The sequence below is a fragment of the Anser anser genome (assembly GCF_964211835.1).
Source record: "Anser anser genome assembly, chromosome: 24".
Taxonomy (NCBI): Eukaryota; Metazoa; Chordata; class Aves; order Anseriformes; family Anatidae; genus Anser; species Anser anser.
Genome location: NC_139745.1, coordinates 1,863,363 through 1,883,817, shown reverse-complemented (window position 1 = coordinate 1,883,817; position 20,455 = coordinate 1,863,363). Strand labels below are relative to the sequence as shown.

Here is a 20,455-nt window from a genome sequence, read left to right as displayed (position 1 = left end):
AGCCTGAGGTCACTGCCCTGCGGTGGGCACGTGGCTCCCGACTGCTGGTGTGAGCGTTGGAAAGGGATGTGAGCTCCTGGGGTTCGGCTGTCGTAAATGCACGTGCCTCGGGAGAGGTGCCTGGTGCGATTTCCAAAAGCGGGGGGAGTTTTCCAAAAGCTGGGCTTGCCGGCGGTGCTGGCTGAGGGGCTACGAGCCTGCGGCTTCTGAAGATCTTGTTTCACTTTTAGGGATTTACAGTTCACATCGTAAAAGGTTGTTAAATATGTCTGAAAAAGTTAAGTTAGATTCACAGGTTTCTGCTGCCGCAAGTTTCCCAAAGGAGGAGGATGACATGGAAACTATTCCCAGTGCCCCCTTCAATCAGGAGCAGTCAGGAGCGCAATTGCTCGTAGTTGGACGTAAGGGCTTTAAACAAACAACCAAACAACCTTTGACAGTCCCCAGGCAGTTTCCCAGATGGGAAGACTTCCCCACAGAAAGGTGAAGTGACTGGGAGGATTAACATGAAAATCCCAGATTCCCATGTTGCAGTGAAGAGTTGTTTTTTGGGGGGAACCTCATTTTCCACTCCGTTACCCGAACAGCAGCTCCAGCAACTGCAAATACGGAAGAGCTGAAAGCACTGACCCAGCTTTCGGCTCCTGTTAAGGCGATTTAGCAGCAGCAAAGAGAGGGATGAGTTAGGGACGTGCGAGCGGCCGAAGGGTGCAGGGTGCTCCGGGGAGTGCAGCGCCGGGAGCTCCTGCGCTGCAGCAGCGAAGGTGGAAAAGCCAGCACCGCTCCAAAAAAAAAAAAAAGAAAAGAGGGAAACGGTTTCAAAGAGGCCTTTTCAGGCAGTGGGTAATTTTTACCTACGCCGGGCCCCAGCGAGGTGAGCAGGGGTGGCTGAAGGATGGGGAGGCGGCAAAACCAGTCTAAACACCCAGGGAAGGAAAAGAGTCTGACCTTTAAGCGCGAGGTGAGATGTGGTTGTTTTGGCCGTGCTCGACCCGAGGACAGTCTCTTGCCTGAGTAAACGCTGGCTTCGAACAAAGGATTTCCACAAAACTGCCCACCGTGGCCTAGGCTTGACCCCGCGTGGTCCTGGCCCTGCAGTGGGGAGAGGAGCCCCAGGGGAACCCTTCCCTTCCTTTTCCCATTTAAGCAAAACCGCGCTTTTCCACCTAAGAAAAGCCACCGCCACGGGCAAACACCTTTGCACTAATTGCATTGAATAGCCGCGTTTGTACCGGGCAGGGGAAAAACACCTTGACCTTTTAGATGCCGGGGCATGGAGAACAACCTCCATAAGCAGCAAGAGGGAGTTTGGGAGCTTGGTGTGAGAGGCAGGTGCAAATGTGCTGGTTAAAAATAATAAACAGGAAAAATCAAAAATCCACAGCGTTTTCTTTTGAGGAAAATCTGCAATGTGCCAGTGTTCAGTGCTGTGCGGTGCGCTTTAAAAGCAGCATCAGCACCTCACTGCTATTTCCACGGATCCTGGGGCTGTCTTCCAAGGAAAGAGGGTTTGCGATGGACGAGGTTCTGGAACTATCGCAGTCGTGCTGGGTGCCCCGGCCCCTTCGGACTGGGAGGGGACGTTTCAATGAGTGCTTCTTGTCTATGATTTTGTGGTTCTCACAGCCTGTTCTCAGTTCGTCCCCATGTGCAAAGAAGGGAAGGATAATTCTGTGTGCATTGGGAGGCGATGATCTATCTGGCCTAGTCAAATCATTACTGTCATGAGGTTTCAGCTGGAATCTGATGTGCTTACACAGAAACTGAGACAAAACCTTTTTTTTTTTTTTTTTTTCTTTTTTCCCCTAACTCTGGCATGGAGTAAATAAGAGACTTCTTTGATGCTTTTGCTTGTGCAAAAAGTCCTCGTGCTCCTGTGAGCTATATTTCATTTATTACGTGACTGCCCAAACACTAAAGCTCGACTGGATGAAGAAAGGGGACGCCTGGCCATATCCAGGCCCTTCTATTGCCACCGCCGGTCCCCTCAGGCCCCCTGATTAGACTGGTTTGCATTTAAGTGACAAACTTCAATTTTCAGCCCACCAAAGCCGAGTCGGCCGGGGCAGGGCTGTGGGTGCGATGTGCTCCGTGTGGCTGGGGGAGCAGCCTTGTCCTTGTCATCGCAGGCTGAAAGTGCTAATTTCAGTGTTTGTCGAGTGAGCCTGGAGGGCGCAGGCTGCTCCACGTGCACTTGTTAAGAGTCCTTGTGGGGCCCCTTGGCGTGTCCACTGCCTGCGTCTGTACGAGTCTTTAAAGACCTCGTGCAACTGCACCTACTTACGGCAAAGTGACTGGCTGAGAAAGAGCGGGGACACCGTGACAGCATGGGAGCAAAATTCAATAAGACTGCAAAGCATTTCTACGTCACGCTGCGATTCTCACTTCTGTCCGGAATGTGAGAAGCCGAAATTGGGTGTGAAACTGGAATACCAAGACAACAACAAGCCCATAGAAAGTACACGTATTATATAGTATTTTCTTGTTTTTAGCACCAAAAGCACTTGGTGGAGGCAGTTAACGGGGAGATGGGCTGCGGCTGGTTGGAGACCGGCCAGATGGGTGTTTCGGCAGTGGGTTTCCAATCATTAATTCTTCTGAAAAGCAACATGCTGTTTGCTGAGCAAAATGACAACGCTGTTCATGTTCACCCCGAAAAGCACATCCTGCTAGGTTTCTGCCAGGATAATTCTTTCCATTGTAGAGACCTCACAGTGTCGTTATTTCATCCTTAGATGACTTTTTTTTGGCTCAACTCTGACTTTGTGAAGTCTGGAGTCAGATAGGAACATAGGTTTGGCACCAGTTGTGGGGGGTTTGTTTTTTTTTTAACTAATGACATATAAATATGTATATGTGTAGTATATTTGTATATATATATATTTGTATATGTATATTTGTGTATTTTGTGCATATATATATATACATTCGTATATATATATATGTATTTAATGTAGCCTGCATCTTTCTGATGGAAGGAAGGCTCAGATGCAGGTTTGCTACTTTTGCCAGCTCTACCACTGCTGCTTTCACCGTAGTGCTTTACCAGATACGCTGCGAAGTGGCAATGCAGGCTTATTGAGCGTATACCGATGAGCTGAGCAAGATAAGGAACCTTGGTAAGAGCTCCCGTTTTTCCCAGTGAAGCCCTCTCTGCAGAGGTATTTCTAATGACCAGAGGAAGCACGAAACATTTTGCCGAATACGCACGTGTGTTTCAGACGTAAGCACAGCCCGGGATGTGAGGCTGCTTGTCGTCCTCCAACCCCCCCAGCCCCAGGACCCGGCGCTGTCCCGCTCTGTGCCGGGAGATCCTCGCCGGGCTCCCCCCGGGAGCGGGGGCAGCCCCCCCGGGGCGCTTTTCGCATCCCCCCGGTGGAAGCGGGACTCGCCGGGCTGCCGGCGGTGTCCGCCTGCGGCTGTGCCGAGGAGCGCTTTGTCTCCCCCTCCCAGCCCGAGGGCTCCATTTGTGACGGGCAGGGATTGATCAAAACCGAAGAAAAAAAAATAAAAATTAAAAAAAAAAGAAAAAAAAAGGAAAGGAAAAAGGGAAAGCGGCGTGCATCAGGGCAGCCCAGCGGGCGGTTCGGTGCTGGGGGGTCCCGCTGCGGCCGTGGGGGCGGCGGGCCGCTCGGTGAGCTCCGAGCGATTTTCCCTTCCCCGGGAAGCCCCGGGCTGCCCCCGGCACGGCCCCGCGTGGGCAGCCCCGCGTGGGCAGCTCGCCGGGGCCTCCCGGAGGGTGCTCGCGGGGTCCCTCCGGGATAACGCCCCCGGGCTGGCCGTGGCCGTGACCCCCCCCCCCCCAACCCCGTCCTCCCCCTCCAAGCCGCAGCCCGGGGGAAGGAAGGGCAGGAGGCGTGCTCGGCTCGCTCCCGGTTTTCCCGGGCATAGGGGACGAGGAGGAGGAGGGTGTGCAGGGGATGGAGGGATGGGGATGGGGGGATGGGGATGGAGGGATGGGGATGGGGGGATGGGGATGGAGGGATGGGGGGATGGAGGGATGGGGATGGGGGGATGGGGATGGAGGGATGGGGATGGAGGGATGGGGGGATGGAGGGATGGGGATGGAGGGATGGGGATGGAGGGATGGGGGGATGGGGGGATGGAGGGATGGGGATGGAGGGATGGGGATGGTGGGATGGGGGGATGGAGGGATGGGGGGATGGAGGGATGGGGGGATGGAGGGATGGGGATGGAGGGATGGGGGGATGGAGGGATGGGGATGGAGGGATGGGGGGATGGAGGGATGGGGATGGAGGGATGGGGATGGAGGGATGGGGGGATGGAGGGATGGGGATGGAGGGATGGGGATGGAGGGATGGGGGGATGGAGGGTTGGGGGTTGGAGGGATGGGGATGGAGGGATGGGGGGATGGAGGGATGGGGATGGAGGGATGGGGGTTGGAGGGATGGAGGGATGGGGGGATGGGGGGATGGAGGGGCCGGCACTGCGCTCCCCGCCTCCCCGGTCCACAACCGGGCTCCCCGGGCGGCAAGAAGCCTCTTTTGTGATGGAAAAGCTCTGGGCTGTGCGGGAGGGCCGCTTCCTGCCCGGGCTCCAGCCCGGCTGCGTTTTTGCCCCCGCGTGGGCGGCCGAGCAGCCGGCAGGGAGCCGCGGCCGGGGCTCGCAGCGCCCGGAGCAGCGGCCGCAGGCTCGGAGGGGCTGAAGGATTCCCTTGTCTGCTCCGAAAGCCGCAGCAGCCGCTTGACAACAGGAAACAATGTGTAGTGAATGGAAAAAAAAAAAAAAAAAAAAAAAAGAAAGAAAAAAAAAAAAAGGGGGTGGCGCTGCCCGACCAACTTCCCTTTACATCACTGCCCAAATAAGGAGCTTTAAACTAACCTTTTCTATCGCAGCCCGGCAGAAGATCCCCCTGGAGCCCCGGGGTCCCTTCCTCGCCCCGGGCAGAGCCATGGCAGAGCCGCGGCTGCAGGGCGGGGGCAGCGCGCAGGTAACCGGGCCGGGCGCTCCCTTCCACGCCGAGCGGGGGGGCTGCAACCTCTCCCTCCAGCCTAGTTTTTTATTAATATATATATACATATGGTTTTTTTTTATTTTTTTAACTCGGAGCAGCGCCGAGAGGGGAGGCTGGAAGGGGACAGAGCGGCCGGGAGGGGGGCGGGATGGAGAGCGCTCGGGACGGCCGGGCACGGCGCGGTGCCGGGGGCACGGCGGGGAGGGACCGGGCTCTGCCCCCCTCACCCCCCCCCCAGCACGGCCGCCTCGGGTCCCCCGAGCCGCCGCCAGCCTGCCCGGCTGCCTTGCCCCGGCATCGGGCTCTTAATTGGCGGCCACCTCTAATGAAGCTCCGGTGCGAGCCGCGCGCTCGGGCTGCTGGCAGCACGCGGCTGGGGGGGGGGGGGGGAGCGGGGTGTCCGGCTGTCTGTCTGTCTGTCTGTCTGTCTGTCTGCTCGGCTGGCTGGCTGGGACGGATTTCCTCCTTATCACTCGCACAGGAAAAGCGGCGGGGAGCGGCGGGGCTGCTCCCGGGCGGTGCGGGACGGCTGCGGGGTGTCCCTCGGGAGCCCCCCTGCAGGCGGGGGGGACCCCGCACCCCGCTGCGCGCACAGGGCCGGGACCCGGCGCTGCCCCTTTGGGTTTTTTGTTTTTTTTTTCCTCCCTCTTCAGCGTTTCTCTTTGGCCGATTAGCACCTGCACCTCGGCGGAAAACGAGGCAGCTTTAAAAAATGCAGCAAGGCTGAGTAAATGAGTGCTAACGATTTAAGCTTCTTAAGCCTCCTCGATGGAAATTAATAACGCCTTGGATGCACCCAGAGGTGTGATCAGAAATGCAGACGTGCGCTGAGCTGCTCTATGCAAATGTGTGGATTGTTATTCCGGAAAAAGGCACCGTGCATTAGTATTATGATTATTTTTTTTTCATCGTTCTTTAGCTAATTGGCTGGCTGTCGTGAAAGCGCCTGGCACTTTTACCCAGTTACACTCGGGCGAGTGGAAATGGCTGGGGCAGCTGACACGGTGATTTATGGTGTGAGCAATACAATCCAAACCCTGCTCTGCTGCCGGAGGATAACCTGTAGCTTATAGGCTTTTAGTTTCCCTGGTGTTGAAAGATTGTTAGTGTCAGTGTGCAGAGCCAGGTTTAACCTTCGGTGTCTGGATGCCAGATAGCCCCTTCGCCATCCCTCCTGTCTCTTGTTTTACTGAGCTTCCCCTGGTGAGCTGCTTGTGCTTGTTGGGGGCTGTCCTGTTTTTCTCACAGCCTCAGTGCTTCTGAAACTTTTTAGTCTGATTCTCGTAGGAAAAAACATGTAGGGTGATGTCAGAGTGTGTATTCACAGTAAGAAAAGGTGGGATTTGTGTGGGGTGGGATGTTTGGTTCCCAGTTGGCTCACAGGCTCCCAACCCCGCTACAGCAATCCCCATTGCCCCCATCCCTTCCCCCAGCCCTCCTCGACAGCCTTAGCAGGCAGTTCCACTGCAGGGCTACTGGAAAGCAGTTTTCTTTCATCCCTAGAGAGGCATCCTTCGATGAAGGATGGAGAGATCCTGTAGTAGGAGATGGCTGGGGGTTGATGCGTGCTGTCCTGTCTTGCTTCTGAGAAGAAAAGCCTTCTCCTTCCAAGGCTTGCAGTCTGGCATCTGAGTCCGGTGAAGGATCCACTGCAGTCCTTGCTAAGAAAAGGCCAAGCAAAGTCTCCAGAAGACTTGCGTGAACTGTGCATCAAAGAAAAAATCTTCTAGAAGTTACTGGTTAATTAATGAAAGTGTTACTGCCAAGCTGCTTGCAGCACTCCGGGCTTCGTGTCCTCAGGGACGCATTCAGCACCTGCAGAGGTGCGCTGTGTCCCCTAGGGAATGCCTCTGAGGAGCCCTCTCCTCTCCTGGGGAAGCTCTTGCAGTGTAAAAGAAGGGGACTTATTCGCTCTGACCGATCATTTCAACCCTAAACCACAATGGGCACATCTAATTTCCCCACGAGGACCTCAGGCTCTGCTCGTTTTGTTTTCCCATCCAAGCAAAACCCCATTCTCACAGCCCGGGGGGGCCAGCAAACCCTGCAATGTTTGCAGTTGGCTCTCAAAAAATATCCGGCGGCCGTCAGGAGAACAGGGCAGTGTTCGCCTCGCGTGGTTTGCAGCGAGCACGAGCGCGATCGGACGCGGGGGACTCCGAAGGGGATCCGGTGGGGTGAGTCCCCTGAGAGACGGTTTCGAAAATAATGTTTATTCTGAAGTTAACGACGAAAGCGCTGTTGAGATGAACCTTTCCTGAGCTGTGGGGATGAGGCATCGCTGCCATGGGTTGGTTTAGCAGGGAAGCGTGTCCCGGCTGGGGAAATCGCCGCGGCTGGCCCGTCCGTAGGGTGGCAGGGCACCACCGAGGGGCTCCAGGGAACTCCCTGCCCCACGTCACTGCCCGAGTCCCCTGGCCACGTCGGGTGGCTCCTTCTGCATTAGGGAAGCTGGCCTCGCTCCGGCTTCCTCCATCTCCCCTCATCGCCGAGGTTCCTGCTGACTCTGAGCTCTACCGTCATAACTTCTGGCCACATTTGGCTGCACATGTTGAATGCAAAAAGTGTTTCAGCAGACTCGCCGTTTCTACAGCGCTTGAAAGCATTTAGTTTCTTGGCACGGGGTTCAAACTTAGGAGAAAAAAAACAAAAACACAACCAACAACTCAGGAAAGCAATTTATTTAAAATATACATTCAGCACCATTGTCTCTGACTTTAAAAAGGCTGCTTGTTAGGAGATCTTTATAGCTCTGCTGGGATCTGCAGTCAGTTAGGATGCAGGGGAAATATTTATTCTGTTTTCCACTCTGCCCGTTACACTTGTCAAATTCTTCCCACCTTCCCCTTGTTAACCCGCGCCTGCAAGTGAGCCATTTCTCACCGGTGCTCCTTCTCCTGGGCTCTGCCGAGACCACCTTGGAGGCGGCGAGTTGTGCTGAGCGCTCCTGCTGCTGCGCGACAGGAATTCGAGTCGTGGTCTTTCCCAGGCTGGCTTTGCGTGTTCAGCTGGGGTCTCGGTCTCTATAGTTGGTGCAGTAATCGGAACGGGGATTTTTTTTTTTTTTTTATCCTGCCCAGCTCTAATTACACGCCTGCATAAGGTGAACTTTTTAATGAGCATCAAAGGAAGCATTGTGTGTCGAGGAGGGCCTGCGTTAAAGGGACTAGGGGATTACTCAGTCATTCAGAAAACATTCGGTGAAGGTAAATGTGCAATAAATCTTCCTTACCCTCTACCTTGCCTCGTTTTCTTTGCAAAGCCCTGAAGCGAGCCCAGCCCCACCACCCCAGTAAGCCCAGGCTGGGACCAGCTCGTGTGGTGCTGGCTCTTGCTCACTGCCCGCTGCTCTGAGCTCCCTGAGGAGGCGAGCAGGGCTCGTGCGTGGGGCAGGGCAAGGCGAGGAAATCTGCCCTGCAGAGCTGACCGAGGTGAGCAGGGAGATCTCTGGGCGTTCGCCCCATGGAAATCTGAGAATCCTTCTCCCTAGGAGGAATGATGACAACCGATCCATCTAAATAGATCTAGATGGTATTTTTGTAACCCTTTTTTTTTAATTTTTTTTATTTTTTTTCAGTCGCATGGAAATTTTGGTTCGGGGGCATTTTCTTTCCACTCAGTGATTTTTATTTTTATTTTACAGTAGTGTTAAGTAAGAGGAAAACATGAGTGAAGTCAAGTTTTCCTACCTTCCCCAAACAGACTTGCTGTGCGCAGGGACAACTTGTTCCTCTCTGCCTTGAGGCCCGGGCAGCATCTTTCATCAGCACAAAGTGCTGTGGCAAACGGTGCAAACTCCGAGTAGAGCATTTTCAGCATTGTGGGAAGACTTATTGTACAGAGATTACCTTTTTTTTTTTTCTTTTTTTTTTTTGGTGCAAATGAGATTTTCAGTTTCAGCAGGTCCCCAGTCTCCAGATCTGAAGTCATCTTTCCCACACCATTTATCCAGCCCTTTCCTTGTTCCTTCCTCGGACTGTGGAGGGTTGCGTGTTCATTAAACCATTATTTAGGCTTTGCAGCACTGGGAGGCTTAGGGGTTTCTGTTACTTTTCTCTGCTTTACTATTAGACCTGCAGCTTTTAGGCAGGAAGGTGAAGCGTGTCAAAAGTTGGCTAGATCCAGCTGAACTCAGACGTGGGATTTGGGTTCCTGCAGCAGTATTGCTCTCAGATGCATCAAGACCTGGAGGGGTTTGCTAAGCCTTCATTTGGCGGTACAGTTTAGAGGGGAAACCTCAAGGGAATCCCCCAAAATTGAGCCTGGCCCTCTTCCCAGCTAACCTGATTTTAAGTGCAGTGGTTCCCTGAAGTCTTTATTGCCGTGCTCCTACCTCCAGATTAAAATGCAGCTGCAGCCTAGGTAAGATGGTGTCTCCTGAAGGGCAGATTACTGCTTTGCACAACTCAAAAGGCACAGAACAGACCCAACCTTGCACTGTGTAACAGCACGCTGGCAGTTTTCACAGGAGCTGCTGGTAGGCTGAAGTCTCACACAGGCACGGAGCAGCCTCGGCCACCTTAAGCTGAGTGATTATTTTTGTGGCAGCCCCATCTACGGGCAACATCACATCAGTCCGTGGGGTGGCATTGATGAAGGGGCCCAAGAGGTGTCGAGTTGTGAGCCGGTTGTGTTCCCAGCCTGGGGTAGGGTATGGTCTTGGGGTAAAAGGCTGATACGCTTGATTGTGCGGGTGCTCCCCAAAAGTACTGCGTCGAGGTAAGTTGTGGGCTGAATGCTTTAGAGGTCTCTGTCGCTGCTGGCGGTGATGGTGTGCAGGCTCCGACCGTTTGATCTAGCGAAGGTGCATCGACAGTTGTTACTGAAGTGGTGGAGTACAGGGTTCACAAAATAGTTTGGGGAGCTCCTAGGGATTTAGGAGAACCGCCCTACGTGGTGGCTGCTGCCCCAAGATGCTGGGAGATGCCAGGAAAGAGGGTCAGGCTCTGCCCACCCCCTGCTGTTCTGGGGGGCAGCGAGGACCCCAAGGGGACGGTGACCCAGAGCCACAGCAGCAGGTTTGTCACTAACTGGAATGCGTTTCAGGGCTTTCCATGAGGCATCGCTGACTCTTTAAATAGCTGCCCACGGGTTTCCTGTGTTTCCTCTTGCCCCGTATTCATTTTTCTTGGTTTTCTTCCCTTCTGGGGAGATTTACTGATAAAAATTAAAAAATACAGAAAAACTGAATGTGGGGCTGAAATGAGGTGAATAGAAATTAAAAAGAAAAAAAGTTTCACGAAGGTTACAAGCTTTGGAAAGCACTGGGGTGGCACCCACCACCTGTAAAACAGGAGCAGCTGCAGGCTGCTCTGCTGGGGTGAGCCGTGACTTGGTAACGGGCTGGTAATTTGCAGGTGCCACCCTCTTACCGCCAGGCTGTAAATCTGATAAACTCCCTTGGAGGACCACACCAGGTTTTATCAGGTGCAGAGCTGGCTCTTTGCAGAGGATCAGGTGGCTTGGACTGGGGGAGGATGAAGGTAATGCCTGCTCCTTGAGGAGATGCAGCCTCCGGGAGGACGAGCACTGCATGGTGTTAATAGAGCGGTTCTCCTTAGAAGGGCTCTTCTCAGCAATTCCTCCTCGCAGGAGCAGTGAAGGGATTTCTTCAGCTGAGATTGAGGTGCCCTGTATCTCGGCCTGAGTACTGGTCTGAACTGGGAGACTTCTCTTGTGGGGGACATCAGTGCTGGGAAGGGCAGGATGAAGCCTTTCTCTTTGTATTTGAACTGACCAAAAACCTGTTGGGTCTTTGTATGTTTGAAAGAGGGAAATAGTGTTGGTTGTGTTTGAAACAAAACCGAATGCATTTTGAAGATGCGAAATGTTTGACTTTGGGACAAAACAGTGCCGTGAAAGGTCAGGCTAGAACCAAGTACAAAAATAGCGTTATAGATATCTACCCAAAAATGTGAAGCTTTTCTGAGTTGGAAGGGAAGTCAAGCTGGGTGTTTAATTACCTCCCACAAACCTGCCTGTAGTGCCCAGGTATTTCCTTCATGATTTTCTCAGGCTAAAATTAACAAAAACTGTAGAGAAACCACTCTTCCCCACCATTTCACCACTGTGTTTACGTGAGAAGATTGGCTGGGACGCAACAGTGCGACCACTGTAGCTTGGAAGAAGTGTACATTTCTTCTGGAAGTGAGGATCTCTGCTGGAAGAGGTCCTGCAAGAATTCAGGAGCATTTCTGGCCAATATCGTTTTGTGGAAAAGTGCGTGCCTTGGTTCCCACTTCTGTAAAATGGGGTTAAAAATATTCTCCCTCCCTCCCAGGATCGTTGCCGCACTCCCTCCGCAGCAGTTTGTAAAACACCACAGAGTTTTTCCACCAGTGTGAAAAACGCTAAATAAAAGTAAATGGGTACTATTTTTAATAATATTCTAAGTGCTTCATGCTACAGTGAATGACTACAAATAACTATGAAAACATATTATGGTAAAGATTCACAGTTACGGTTCACGAGCACTCTAGCCTGAGGAAACTGTTGCTTTTCAGCACTGATGGCCCAGCAGCCACTCAAAAAACCTGCCGAAATGGGTAAAAGAGATCCAAGAATCGCCCCAGATCTTCCTCGCGCCATACAAGCCGACCCGCCAGCAGCACGGGCTGGATCTTCACATCTGATAGCATCCTACGGTAATGACTCACTGTCTAATGAGTTTACCGCCGTGGTTTGTATCATTGCTCAGGCAATCCTTTTTAATTCAAGGAGTGTTTATTAAAACCAAACCCTCGCTGCTTTTGCTAACCTTGTTTTAAATGGCGCTGTTTGCATTCAGAAACAGTACAGCGAGGAAGGCTGAAACCATTACTGCCAAACTGAAGAATTTTTTCGTAACCCTAAGACAGTGCTCTGCTTTCTCTCTGCTGAAGAAAATGCCTGCAGTGTTGGTTTTATTATGCATTATGCAGGTTTTGGGTCTTTAAAGAAGTTAAGGGAAAGTCCCAAATGAGATGTTGGTTGCCTTATAGCCCCCAAGGAATATAGTTGCTTTTTGATTCTGCCTGCAATTCATTGCCGTAGACATGGTCTGCTGCCTTCGTGTTTTGATCTGTCATCCACCTGTGGGGATTTGCTGCAAAGTTAGAAAATACTTTGTCTTCGTATTTGCATTAATCAGAATTCAGAATTATTCAGCAGATAGGAAATGGTGTGCCAAAATGTTAAAGCAGCATTTAAATTTTTCTAAGTAAACAGGTGTAAAAGCAGAAACGAAGGCAATCAAGTATGTGAACGTAACAGAAATCCTCAAATCCCATTCCTTCCGACCTGGAGATGAGTCTTTGCTGGCAGTCAGCGATGTGTCTAGCCTGTCCCAGGAGCTTCTGGTTGTGGATGTGTCAGTCGTGTCGAGCACAAAATGTAATGTAGAAATTCAAAACTGAACGCTGTTGTTTTTCTTTATTTTTCTTTTTTTTCCTTTTTTTTTTTTTTTAACTCATTTTTTGCCATCTTCAACTAGTTTGAGTGCTCTCTCTCTTCCTAGGTGAATATGAGTTTATAATGTTCTGTACTTACTTCTAATGCAAATCAGGGTGACAAATGTGATCCCCTTTCACATGGATGAGTGCGTTGAGTTCCTCCCAGGACAACAAAAGCTCCTGGCTGGTGAGGGCTTGAAATCCAGAGCTCTGAAAGGACACAGGGTGGACGTATGCGAGGACAGGAACTGGTGCCCTGTTAAGGAGCAAAAAATTGAGGTTTAAATAAATAAAAGAAAAAATTAAATAATGGTGTTCACTTATTGAGAGAAATAAGCCAGTGAAGAGCTTGAAGCTGGTGAGGGTACTTATTGCAGAAAATGATTTTGGAAAGGTCTTTGCTGAAAAACGTCTATTTTTGGGTAATAACGGTGGGAAGCCTGAGATGCCGTGCAGGTCCAGCGGCAGCAGCATCAGAGCCTTGTCTGGCTGTGCTCAGAGAGCAGGCTTCTCGTACCCAGCATGGGCCAGACAAGCGTGGGAGCCTCCTGAAAACACAGACGCAGTTTCACGTGAATGGAAACTGCAATTTTGCAAGCCTTAGACCTCAAATAACTGAATGAATGTGAGTGCTGAGGTGCTGAGGGGGGAAAGTTTAGATAAGCTCTGATAATTTGGTACTTTTCTTTCCTGCTTTTGTATCAGATCTGCGTTAAATACTAAAATGCCTTTCACAGGGCGGGATGTGCAATCCGAAATGGTCATTTAAGCTTTTTTTTTTTTTTTTTTAATGTCGTATCTGGGAAGCTGCTTTTGGAACATGGTCATGGATTAAATCACTATTCAAGGATATGTCGTTGCATCTATGTGTGTAGAGGGTACCTGCTGTGCCATCACCAAGACATTTAATTGAAAAATGATATTTTCAATAACTATTTCCAACTCTGTTTGCCCAGGGTGGGTAGCCAGTTGCCACGAGGAATCATCATCTCTTTGCGCTCGATGGGTGTGTGCATGTGTGAGAGTGAGTGCAGGGGATGTTTTCCATTTAATAATGTTATTTCTGGCAGTGCTGCTTTTTCTGTAATCACTGTGGAAACTGTTATGCTTGGGGGTTCATCAAGGAAACTCTGTAAGTTCTTCTAGGGAGAAATATATGAAGCAAGTGGCTGTGATACGGGTTTCATAAGGGCTCACTTTAATTGGGAACAGTGTTTTCAGGAGATTTTTACCCAGCGTGCTGGAAAAAGGGCAGCTTGGTGTTTGGAGCCTGGTGCTGCGTTGTCTGATGGTGTCTCAGGAGAAAAAAAAAAATAAAATAAGAGTCAGATTTTCTGTTGAAGAGGAAAAATATCTGAAAATAGATCAGATCTGCCCACAGACTAGTGATGGTTTGGACCCCGAGTTACAGAAACATAAGACGTTACAGATGTGGCTGATTTATTGTGATAGGGGTTTTTAGAGCCATCAGTGGGTGTCCTGCTCTACCATGGCCCCAGCTGGCTCTGTTAGAGCCCAGAGTGGCTTCAGTGCATGGCTGAGGCGGATTTGGGATGCCGACGTGCACATCTGCATGGGGGCACATCTGCCGCGTGCACGGCTGGAGGACGTTGGGACCACGGGTGGTGGTGCAGCCACCTCCAGCCACGGGCCTGCTCCCAGCGCCACGCCGCAGCTCTGCCCCCTTGGCGTGTGTGCTGCAGGCAGGATTTGGGGACACAGGCATATTTGTGCTTCACGTGCTGGGGGGTCATTAACCTTTCTCTGGCCCAGTCTAGAGGCTGGATTATAGCACAAGGACCTGCCGCGCCGGACCGCGGCGGGAGGTCACCTTGCTCAGCAGCCCATCTCTGGAGGATGCTCCGAGCCTTGCAATGCATCGACCGTGGGATAAACCTCTTCTAGTCTGGGCATTCATGTTCATCAGCATTAACATGTTCACAATCAAAACAACACCATCACATAGAAATTGCAAGTATTGGAAAAACTGGCTGCGTGTTGACAGCTTCAGGGAGTTTACCACTGAAGACAAAACTTGAAGGAAGAATGCATAGGCAGGGGGAAGAGAAAGGGTTACGGCAGCCGGGAGATGGGGTGGCTTTGCTGGCTTTCATGTGCAGTGTATTTTATTTGTGGTACTTAAGAGTGCTCTTTTTCATTGTTGTTTGTGGAGAGGCTGATACCGGAAAGAGGAAAGGAGGTTTTGTCTATGCTATACATATTTGATGTTTTGCGAGCATGCATTTTAATAATTACCTTAATAAGTTACTCAAACTTGCATCTCACTTTATTTTGGAGTCTCTGGAGGCATTCTGTTTGCTTAACACTCTTAAAGTCTTTACAGCATTCAGCAAAGATTTATTACTATTGATTTATATGGCACCCAGGACAAGCTTCATGGCAGCAGTGTGCAGAAATTATGGTTCTTCCAGGACAGCTTCACCCACCATTGAAACAGAGACTCGTCTGATTAACAGGAGAGCAGAGAGCAAGATGGACAGATTCGTACAATTTCACGACCTCAGTGATTAATTATTTATTGAGCTTTTAATTTTGCATTCATCATTCTAGTACTGACTTCCCAGAGTAGCTGCATGGAGAGGTAAAGCGTCTACAGGTACCTTTAGAGCAGGGAGGTTTGCAGCTTTGGTTGGAGAGGAGTTGTGCTGTGTGTTGACCCCTGAGACTCCAGAGAGGAGTTAACATCTGCTTTGCCCTGGGATATTTCAAATTTTTCTTGGTTTTAAACCCAAAGAGCTGAGTTTCTCCCAGTACTCTGAGCTAGAGGGCAGATGTGTTAATCCGTCCTGGCCCTGGCCGTTGATGATTGTATGTCTCTTTTTTCCTCCAATTTACTAGGGCTGTGGGCAGAGCGGGGTTGCCACTGTTTTTCTTAGCAGTCCCTAATCCCTAGCAGTTTGGCATGAAAAACTCTGCTTTTGTTCTGCTTTGTGCTTCAGGGCTTCCAAGCAGGTGCTTGCAACGTGCCGTAGGTGACCCTGCTTGGCAGGGGGGTTGGACTGGATGAGCTCCAGAGGTCCCTTCCAACCTCAGCCCTTCTGTGATTCTGTGAGGAGGGCAGTTTTTCTGAACAGACAGGCAGCTAAGGATGTTTTGTCTTTTTTTTTAATTTTATTTTAATTTTATTTTTAGCATTAAGGATGTCCTCAGCTGGTAGAAGGACACTGAGGTTTAGGATAATCTGGTGCTATGGAGCATCAACTTTCATCATTGTGACTGTTGGACTGTTGTTTTCTTCCTTGGCTGTGTTGTCTTGCTCACGGATTTGGGTATCTTCTGGGGTGGGTTTTCTTCTCTTTCGGCGGGGACATCCATGGGGCCTCTGCACCCGTGATCATTCCCAGAGCTTCTGGTATAGTTGAGAGCCTGCGTGTAAGCCTCAGGTCTCCTAAATGCTTGTAGCTGCTGGCTTTACAGAAGTCACCAGGGCATGAGAAATGGTGACCTTGTGCTCCGGTCCAGCCCCCAGCTGAGGCCGTGCACGGTGGCGGTCCCGGAGCAGCAGCCTGGTGCTGAGCAGCCTGGTGCTGAGCAGCCTGCCCGCTGTTTCATCCCCAGGATGCGCTGGCTACGGCTGTCCCCGACGGTTCCTGCTGGTATAATGGAGCAAGAGCGGTCATTTGTCACTTTAAGGCAAAAAAAAAAAGAAAAGCAGAGAGATCGGATGATGCCATTAGGGGGACAGACGCTCCCACCAGGTAACCGGGAGGAGAGGCTGGGATTGTTCCTAAGAGGTCTGTGATGTGGGAAATGGAGCTGTCTAGAAGGAGGCTTTTGAAGTAAAAGTTCTTTCCTCTGAAGCTGGCCAGGTGACCTGTTGAGTCTGGCTCCTCCGTCCTCTGTCACAAAGGCGCCCTGCGTTACACCCGTGAGTCCACGCAGAAAAACACGGTCCGTGAGCCAGGCTCTTCCCGCAGCCAACTTCACACTGGTTCCGATGAGGTGTCAGTACCAGGAACAGCCCCCTGGGGCCCCCGGACAGGGAAAAACCATCAAGTTAACCAGACCTCACACTGCACGCTTTCCCCCCTCTCGGAGCTATGGTATTTTATTGATGAACTGGGCTCGTTGACTCCAAAAATCCACTTTTCTCTTCAGTCCATGCGGTGCTGTGGAGAGAGCTGATCGGAATCACCACAATAAAATTTTAATTAAATGCCAGGCAGTAATTTGCAGTGAATAAAATGTGGTACCTGCAGTACACTGTCGACATCTGTTCACGGACCCAGAGGGCCATTAGTGACTTTGAGAACCAGGAGAAAAACACAGGTCCACTTACCTTGTTTTTTATTCTTTCATTCCGGGGCAGAGAGACCTATTATGTTTAATATTTTATAGCAATACATTGCTGCCATCCTTCCTGTGAGTCATTTTTCCACAAGAAGCACGTGCTCGCTGCGTTATTTAACCCCTTTAGAGGGTTGAAGGGTGGACTGTAAGTCTTCCACAGAAATGCTGTGTATTACGCGCTGCCACTGCATTGCTGCGCAGTGCCAGGAAGCAAAAACTGCTTTAATGCGCAGCCACCTGCGCTCGGGGGAAGGCCAGCAGCACGCTGGGGACGGACACGGATGTCCCAAAATCACCCCGAGGCTCAGGCCCGGGTCTGAAGCTCTGACCCACGCTGAGCTCCTCTCGCATGGTGGTTTTTACCCCACGCCTGAGTCCCACGATGCAGGTGATCATCGACATCTTGGGCCCAGTGCTGTTCAATGCCTTTATCAGGGGCATAGGCCAGGGGATCGAGGGCACCCTCAGCAAGTTTGCCGGTGACACCACGCTGAGTGGTGCAGTCGATACAACAGAAAGATTCCATCCACAGGGACCTGGACAAGCCGGAGAAGTGGGCCCATGAGAACCTAATGAGGTTCAACAAGTGCAAGGTGCTGCACCTGGGTCAGGGCAGTCCTGGACATAAGGGCAGACTTCGACAGAGAAGTGGCCGGCAGGTTGAGGGGGGTGATTGTCCCCCCTCTGCTCTGCCCTTGTGAGGCCCCACCTGGAGTCCTGTGTCCAGGTCTGGGGTCCTTGGCACAAGAAGGACATGGAGCTGTTAGAATGGGTCCAGAGGAGGGCCACAAAGATGGTGAGAGGGCTGGAGAACCTCTCCTACGGACAGCCTGAGACAGCTGGGGCTGTTCAGCCTGGAGAGGGGAATTCTTTGGGGAGACCTCATTGTGGCCTTTCAGTCATATTTTCTATATGGAGAGTGTCTTTTCACATGGGCAGATAGCGATAGGATGAGGAGTGATGTCTTCAAACTAAAAGAGGGTAGGTTTAGATTAGGTATAAGGAAGACATTCTTTACTCAGAGGGCGGTGAGGCCCTGAACAGGCTGCCCCGAGGAGCTGTGGGTGCCCCATCCCTGGCAGTGCCCAAGGCCAGGCTGGATGGGGCTGGGGGCACCTGGGCTGGTGGGAGGGGTCCCTGCCCGTGGCAGGGGGTTGGAACCAGATGGGCTTTCAGGTCCCTTCCAACCCAAACCTGTCTATTATAATATTCCGTGATAAAAATCTGCATCCTGAGAAGAGTGTTTCTAACCTGGTAGTGTGAGGAGTTTGATCCAACCTGGAGATGTTTCAAGTGATGGGATGACTCTTGGTGGAGGGTTTTCCTACTGGTCTTTGAACTTTTTCCTCGCTTTTCCCGTCCCGTGAAGGTCTATGTGCCTGTGCAGGTACCTTTGGACTTTTGCTCTTCACGTTCTTGCAGCCAGTTGTGTCTCCCCATAAAACATCTCCAGTGGCTTTGTTAAATGAGATTTTGAGCTCTTATCAGGTTTGAATTTAAGAAAATATCTCACAGATGGTTTTGGGGAATTCCTTATGTTTTCTCTAGGTTTCTGACTCAGGAACCTGGAACTGGGTACAATTATATGTTGTTTTACTGACTTTCAGCAGAGCTCCTGCTATGCAGCCTTATAGGTTTGAGGCCAAAAATACATGCAAGTTTCATTTAAATAACTGTAGTGGAAACTTTCTATGGAAAGAAGATACCCAAAAAAAGCCCCTGAAAGAACAAAGTAATTGCCTTACAGAAAGACTTCCTTTTGCTGCATTGTTTTCCGTTTGCATCAGCCGTTTGTCTCCTTTGGGTTGTGCAGTTGTGGTTCTTCGGTGTGTCATCCAGCAAAAGTACAGCAGAACTTCTGTGCACAGAAGAAAATTGCTACCTTTTTCTCTGTCATAAGGAGAAAAACAAAAAACAAAAAAACCAACAACCCAGCTGTGCTCTGTACAAATAGTCTGTGACATGAGTGGAATTGAAAAATGACTATTAGTCCAGAATGCTGTGCTGAAGGTTACTCTTTTGTGTCGTCCTTCAGATGAGAAGGTTAAACAATGTGAGTGGTGGTAGCACAAAAATTGCTAATACGTGGGAGCTTCTTGACCAGTGATATCAAAATACGGTGGCATTTCAGCATGTGCTGCAAAAACAGATGTGTTTTTGTTGACCACCTTGTGGCAAATTGAGCTCATTTTATTGTAGGGCTGCTTTATCAAGCTGCTAAAGCCTAAAACCCCCAGAAGGTTCTGGTTTCTCTTTTGGACCAGTGTGACTGCACAAGTGTTGCATTGTACTGCGCGAGGTGTGATGCTGCTGATGGGGTGGGAGGAGTGGTAGGAGCTTTCTTGTGCTTGCTCTTGGGAGGAGCCTGGGGATTTGTATATTAGAGGCTGGAAAGTGATTTATTTATTTTTTTAACCCTCTTTTCTATCACTCATTATGCCTTAAATTTAAGTCTCGTGAACTGCTGGTTCAATCTCAGTTCATAGGCTCGCTCCACTTCCTTTGGTTCAGCAGAGTACTTTTACTCTGCAGAAGTGTGAAAAAGTTGAAGTGCCTACTGCTTCCTCCTGCCTGCGACTCTTTGCTTTTCTGTTCATCCTTTATGATGTCTAAAGGCAATGGTCATGCTTCTTAATGTCTTGAAAAAATTCTGAAACACCATACCGAAGTAAAATAAAACCAACAAGCACTAGAAATGTGCCACATGAATCATTTTCTTGTTGATAGGGCTGAATGAAGGATGAATGAATAGCGGTAGGAACTGCCATAGACACCATGTCATGCTTGACAGCAGAAGATTTCTTTCGAGAACATTGCATTTTAAATGTGTACACAAAACTTGGGTAAAGAGGGTGTATTGCTGATTTCCCATGGGCCTTAAAGTGAAGACATAAGCGTGTCTGTGATGCTGCAGCTATCTGCTGCATTGTCTGGTCTGGAGAGACAGAGTGGTGCGTCTGTGCCAATCCTGCGAGGTTTGAGCTGTTTGTATGTCCCGTATCGGGAGATGACTAAGGGGGCTGTATCTCACCTTCTCGTATCACCTTTTCCTTGAACACACTTGATAGGAACTGCAGTAGCCCAGGAGATGGGAAAGACAAGACCTGGTGGTCTTGGTCCAAGTGCTACCTACAAGTTCAGTTCAATTGATAACTTCAGAATATATCATAAGGTTTTAGGTTTATATTTGGAGGGCGATCCAGAGAAATTTTCTTCTCGGCTGCTTATCACTGATTTCAGAGCTCCATAACCTGCTGGACTTGTTTGTCTTAGTTCTTCTTCTCGGTGGCTTGCAATATCTTTTGCTAAAAGTGCACCTCACTCGCCTCAGACCACAGCTTCAGGCTTCTGCATGATTTCTTGCTTCCCACCTAGGAATGTGAAAATAAATGGTGATGATGGATTTGTAAGAGTCGTATGGAAAACAAAGAGCCAACCTAGGGAGGTTGTCTGAGTCTCCCCAAAGCAAGAGACTTGTGCTAAGGGGCAGCCTGGTTTCTCCTGAGACGGGTGAAGGGTGTTAGTCCAAGCTGGCAGCGTGGTCAGCCCATCGTTACGTGGGGTTTAGTTTAATTCCCTACAGGATGACAAGAAAGTCCTTGTTAGACATGGTCTTAATCTTGATGCTGATGTTGATTAATCCTGATTCATTGTTATAAGAGTATGAAGTCAGGCAGGAAATGAGCAAAAAGCATTACTGGGGGGAAAAAATCTTTGATTTCACACTTCAGGGTGTGGG

At 50.3% G+C, this 20,455-nt stretch overlaps 1 protein-coding gene across 12 annotated transcripts in view; it reads left to right on the top strand.

The window, feature by feature from the left end:
- Positions 1-20,455, top strand: part of HIVEP3 (HIVEP zinc finger 3) — a 303,544-nt gene that overhangs the window by 183,229 nt on the left and 99,860 nt on the right. For 2 of the 12 annotated variants that reach the window (XM_083810198.1, XM_083810208.1), the window contains exon 1: positions 4,389-4,951. The exons of 7 other annotated variants lie outside the window; for them this stretch is intronic. The gene's annotated coding sequence lies outside the window, so the exon portion shown is untranslated. Of the gene's footprint in view, positions 1-3,891; positions 3,910-4,388; positions 11,620-20,455 lie in introns of those variants that run through there. 3 more of the 12 variants (XM_083810204.1, XM_083810196.1, XM_083810202.1) reach the window with 2 other exon arrangements.